Genomic DNA, 5,794 nt, shown 5'->3' on the forward strand with positions numbered 1-5,794 from the left:
CACTGACAGGGCTGGGGGCCAATGCGGGTGTTTCAGTTCCCACAGCCCCTGTTCTTCCCAGCATCTGAGTGTGATGTCAAGAATCACATCGGCAAACTGATAAGAAGAATGTCTGTCATCATTAATGAGTCATCATATGCTGTTACATAATCAGAACCCTAAGCCCCCGACCAGTGGTTAGAAGCAGAACAAGCTGTGGGAACTGCACATCTAATGCTAACTAGTGTGGCTTTAGAGCAGTGATTCTAGGGCTGCAGCAAGCCCCGGAGTCTCCTGGAGGGCTGTGGGCACACAAGGGTGGAGGCCACCCTCTTAGTCTCTAATTCAGCAGGTCTGGGGCAGAGCCTGAGCATTTCCATTTCCAGAATCTGGGTGATGCTGCTGACAGCCCAGCACACGCTTGCGGAAGACAACTTCAAAGGTGCAGACATGAGACAAGCTTGCCAGGGGCCATTTCTCCATCCTGGTGAGGAAGACAGTGAGCAAAGGGAGCAGGGAAGGCAAATGGCTAAGGGGGCGGGGAAGGCTCAAGGTGGGCATGGGTGGGGACAGGAGTAGAGGACAAAATGCCTGCGTCTCTCTCTCCCCAGGGGGACAGCTCCCAGGGGTGGTCCACGTAGTTTCTCTGACCTTGGCAGGATTAAGCTCCAATGCCCACATAGGCTTTTTTCACAGAAGTGATTCTTGACATGGCACAAAGAGAAATAGCTGCTGAGAAAAAGGGAATTGGGTTCTGCTTGGTGTGGATCCTCCCAAAGCGGACCCAATTGGGTGCTTAGGTGCAGGCAGCTTATGTGGAAGGTGATCCCAGGAAGCACAAATGAGGGAGTAGGGAAGTGAGTGGAGGAAGCTGGGAAGAAGATAATGGAGGCATCAAGGGCGGGTTACCCATGTGGGTATCTACTCAATTCTCTGGGCTGGAGGTCTTGCCTGTGCTCCCCCTTCCAGGTAAGTGTTTCGCAGTGAAGTGGGCTCCTGGATGGGGAAGCCCTCAGGCAGAGACAAGGGCTTGAATGGGAAGTGGTCAGTTTACAGTGATCTGCCCCTCATGACTGAAGGTGAACTCGGGTAGGCTGAGGGCATACAGGATGGTGGACCAACAATTTATCTTAGGGGTTTGATCAACATGTAATAAAGTGACAAGAATCTTGTCTTTGTTTTACAGTGAGATGCTTGTCACCCTTGAGGCTCTGACAGAAGAGGATGTCCACTGCTACCCAGACAGTGACTACCAGGATTCTGATCCAGAGAAAAATCATGCTCTTAAAAGCAGAGAAATGCCACCTGCCATTTAAAACAGGCTCCAACCCCATTCAGGAGGATGAGTAGCAGTGGGCGAGAGCACATCCATGGCCAGAGGATGAATTCACCATGTCCCCTTGCCCAAAATTTAGCTCCAAAAATGATAAACACATTATTTTAAACCACCTTAATTTTGACTGTGTCATGAGTTCAAACTACACAAACAAGTAAATGAAATCATTGCAGGATACACGATGTGAACGGAATAAATAGGACCACATGATAGGAAGTCAAGTAAATTGCAGTGAGGGTGGGGTGAGTGAGCTGCATTAGCTGTGATTGTCAAGGAGAGCCTCTGAGAAAGTAGCATTTGCTTTTTCTTCCCATGTTACCTGAGAGGGCAACATGAAGTTTGAGGGATGAGAAAGTGGCAGCCATGGGTAGCTCCAGGGAAGAAACATGTAATGCAGAAGGAAAGCAAGTGCAAAGGCCTTGGGGTAAGAAAGAGGAGGGAGTCTTAGAACATCTGTGGCACCAGGGTGGGTGCTGCCTCGTGCAGGAGGGAAAGGGATATGAAATATGTTTGAAGGAGTAGGTGAGATTCTCCAAAATCCCAGAAACCACACTAGGTATTTCAAGCAGGGAGAATTGAATACAGGGCTTTGCTGCACAGGTGAATGGAGAGTTGAGGATGCAAACAAGAAGAGCAGTGACAAAATCCAGATGTGAGCAACATGGAGAAACTGACCCCATCCCTAGGCCAGAGGGGCAAAGGGAGAATGCACGTGGGCTCTCTGAGCCGGAGGTCTCTGTGTCCTCCCAGCCCAGCACAATGGGAGCAAGAGAGGGACTGCCTTGTACTGGAGCTGAAATCATGGATGAAGTCCAGCCAGGGCTGGAGATGTCACGTGAAACAAGAAGAAGGGGCAGGCACACTCAGCGTTCTCCCCTCCTCCCAGCAGCCAATCTCTGGCCAGTGCCTCCTATTGGCTGAACCTACAAGAAAGCGAGAAGACAAGGGCTCCTGGGAAATGTAGTTCCTTTCACTGTAGCGCGTAGGCACAGGTGGAGAGTGGTACCCTATCTGCCATTTAGATGTCATTTCCGCTGCATTCCACGCTGTTAGCCCTCAGTGCGATGGTCAGACTGGGTGTTTAATAAACCTTTGCTGAATTATCAACTACTCATGAAATGAGAAAAATCCAAACAAGTGATGTTAAGGACTTTAGTCCTGTTACCTCAAATCTAATAAAGTTCTTCATCCTCAGCAAGACTACCTGATTGCATACAGTTTACCTGATTATAAAGTATGTTTATATTACTGATGATGGAGAGCTGTAAGCCTCTCCACAGAATTTTCTCAGCCACTTATGTATAGATGATATTCACATTTAGTCTTGCACGTCTTAAAGCTGAAAGAAGTCTCTCGCAGCAACAGGACAAGGATGGCACAGGTGTCCTCCAATCCAGCTGGTGAAGTCAGAACTAACTTCCTGCAAAAGAGAATCAGTCCACACCGAGATGATAAACTGGTCCAGGACTGGCTGGTTATCACACAGGGTTTGGAATCCATTCGTACTGGATGTTCTTATATTCCTTCTTCCCATCCTGCCTCCAGGCATCACCATCCCTCTCTCCTGTGGTTCATATGAGGTAGCCAGCAAGTACAGGATATGGCTTCATTTTCCTGCTGTGATGTCCTTTGTGATTTCAAAAAGGTTAATTCATTACTTGGTAGAAAATGTGAAATTCAACAAAAATATTGCTTTTCTTACTAAGCAAACTAAGCCTGGTCTAGCTGGGGATGTGATGTAACAATTTTCTTGGTGGTGTGCCCTCAAACCTTCAGGTTTCCGTAGCCCTGACGATGTAGCTGTGGACCAAGGGGAGCTAGCATTGCCTCCAGGGTGATGTCACTGCTCCCGGATCCTTGCACTGAATGGGGCCAGTTGTGTAGACTCATCAACTGTGCCAGTCCCCTGTTCCTGGTCTCTGGAGCTTAAATTTGGGAAAGTGACCCATTAGCTTCTAAGGACCAAGGTGAGAGAGGGCAAGCTTGAATGCCCTTCACGGTGGAGAGATGTGTGCAGGCCAGACAGACATCAGTTCCTCTACCAGTGCACAGGCGGCTGCAATGTGAGTGGCTAGTGCTCAGGAACAGCCAGAGAGCTGGAGGACAAACACCTTGGCTTCCTTCTCCTGGAGGGGACAGTTCTGAGTCCTCATGCAAGTCCTCAGAGACCACACCTCGGCTGCTCATGGCAATGACTGCCCACCAACTCACCCTTCACTGCCCCCACCTCCACACTTCCGGTCTCTCTTCCTCACTCCTTTACAGGTGCTTCCCGGAATCCCCTCTCAAATAAACTGCTTGCCTCCAAATCCTTCTCTCAGGCTTGTCTGTGGGAGAACAAATCCAGACAAAGAGATGGACATGAGCGGATGAGCTACCCTGAGCAAGAGGCAAGTGGGCTGGAAGGTGAAAGAAAAGGATGAGGTAAGAGAGTGGAGGTCGGGGAAGAGCAGCTAGGCAAGAGTGCACACGCAGGGGCTGTGAGCATCATGGTCTTGTGCAATCCCCAGGCCTGCCCGACTCCATTTGGAAGGAGGCCACCTCAGGGTTTCCAGTGCTGGGCGGCGCTGTTGGCATTCGAGGCTCACTCTTTGCTGTAGGGTCTGTCCTGTCATTGTCCTGAATGAGAAGCATTCCTGGCCTCTACCCACTAGACGCCAGGAAGATCCCCCAGTTGTGACAACCAGAAATGTCCCCAGACACTGTTAAATGTCCCCTGGGGGCAGTCAGGGAATGTTGCCTCTTGTGGAACTGGGGGACAGGGCTCTGAAAAGGTGAGGAGGGGCAGTTGGCCTCTGCCAGTGCCCTCTTCCTTTGCACATCCACGGACACGCCCCTTACCAGGTCCTCCTTAAGGCAGGTATCTGGCCAGGCTGCCTATCCCTGGGCCTGCTGAGATTTCCCCCCGGGAGACCAGAGGGCTCTTTGGCTCAGTTGCTTTTCAGAGGCCTGACCGGTGGACTTTCTTGTCTTTGACCACTAGATGGCCCCATTGCAATGCCGTACCCAGGAGACGGGGCGGCCAGAAAGGTTCTAGTTTCACTCAGCAGAAGAATTTGGTGTTTGACGCATTTTCTAGTTGAATTCTCCGGACCCTTTCTGTCCCTGGAACCCAAAATGCTGTATTTCTTCCAAGTGCGTTCGTGGGTGCAGCTGTATGGAGAGGCAGCCAGGGCTTGGCTGTGAGCTCCTGGAAGCTCACCCTGGGCAAGTGTGCGTTCTAGCACCATCAGATCTTCTTCCCTGTCTGCAAAGTCGGGACAAACAAAATGCTTATTTCACAGGGCGGCCACGAATGCTAAATGAGACATGACAAGTCAAGTGTGGAGCCCAGGCTGGTCACATCGAGAGCTCAAAATATATTAGCCGTCCTTACCACTGGAGCCTCTGCCTCCTAGACCTGCCCCAGTGTCTATGAGGGTGGGAGCAGAGTCACTTTTCCTCTCTGGACCTCAGTTTACTCCTCTGAAAGAAGCAGTGATGATGCCCTCTCAAGATACCCCCTAACTCCAGAATCCGTCTCTCTATTGAAAGTGTAGGATGTGCCAGTTCAAATTAAAACAAACGCTGTGTTCTTAGCATCTCATTTCATTTTCATAAAAACCTTATAGGAGACACAGTTTTCTTATCCTCATCTTACATAACGGTAAACCAAGGCTCAGAGGGCTCAATGGGTGGAGGAGGGATTCAAACCCATTGTCCAGACCCGTCATCCACATTGGCTAACCACCCTATAACCTGCAAGGAGAGATGGTCGTTGACGTTCCTTCTGCAAAAGAAGGATGGCCTCTCTGTTCACAATGGTTAAAGTTATTTAGCAAGGAGAGCTCAAAGGGCTTTGACTGCTTTGCAACCTGGGAGTCAGAGCAGGAATGGAAAACACCCATGAGCTGGCATTGTGTCCGGACCTTCCCGGGGTTCCTTGAAAAGGGGTATTTTTCTTTTATTCCTGTGCGGGGATTGGCAAACTTTTTCTGTAAAAGGCCAGAGAGTACATAGTTCTCTCTGTAAATGGCTCTGCAGGCCATGTGGTCTCTGTTGCAACTCCTCAACTCTGCCATTGCAGCACAAAAGCAGTCACGGACACAATGAAAACAAGTGGGAGTGGCCGTGTACCAATAAAACTTTATTTATTAAAGGCAGGCGGTGGCCTAGATTTGGCCTCCTGGCCGTAGTTTGCCAACCCCTGAGTTAATGCAGCGCTTTACCCCAAACTTGTACTGAAGTCTTAGTTGGGCCTCGTCTGGCCAAAAGCATTGCCCACTAAACGTAGACCGTGTCCACAACATGGGATCCCTAAGTGGCCAAAGACAGAAAGCATTTGGCTTTTATTGATAAGGTGTTTCCAAGTGGATTATGTCAGAATGGGACAGGTTGGGATGAGTGTCTGGGAAACAGAGCCTGGGGAGGTGCACGGAGAGTGTGCTGGCTTCTGACCTCTGGGTCTATCCCAGAGAGACTCAGGCAGACCACACAGGG

General features: G+C 50.0%; 1 long non-coding RNA gene across 1 annotated transcript; it reads left to right on the top strand.

Moving 5' to 3' along the window:
* Positions 1-3,162: 3,162 nt before the first annotated feature.
* LOC110568847 (uncharacterized) lies at positions 3,163-4,828 on the top strand. The gene is made up of 3 exons (XR_010344880.1): positions 3,163-3,378; positions 3,637-3,739; positions 4,600-4,828. It is a non-coding gene; the product is annotated as an uncharacterized LOC110568847 (long non-coding RNA).
* The last annotated feature ends 966 nt before the right edge of the window (positions 4,829-5,794 follow it).

This window comes from Aotus nancymaae, unplaced genomic scaffold, assembly GCF_030222135.1.
Source record: "Aotus nancymaae isolate 86718 unplaced genomic scaffold, 86718_ANA_hifiasm-v0.15.2.pri h1tg000001l, whole genome shotgun sequence".
Taxonomy (NCBI): Eukaryota; Metazoa; Chordata; class Mammalia; order Primates; family Aotidae; genus Aotus; species Aotus nancymaae.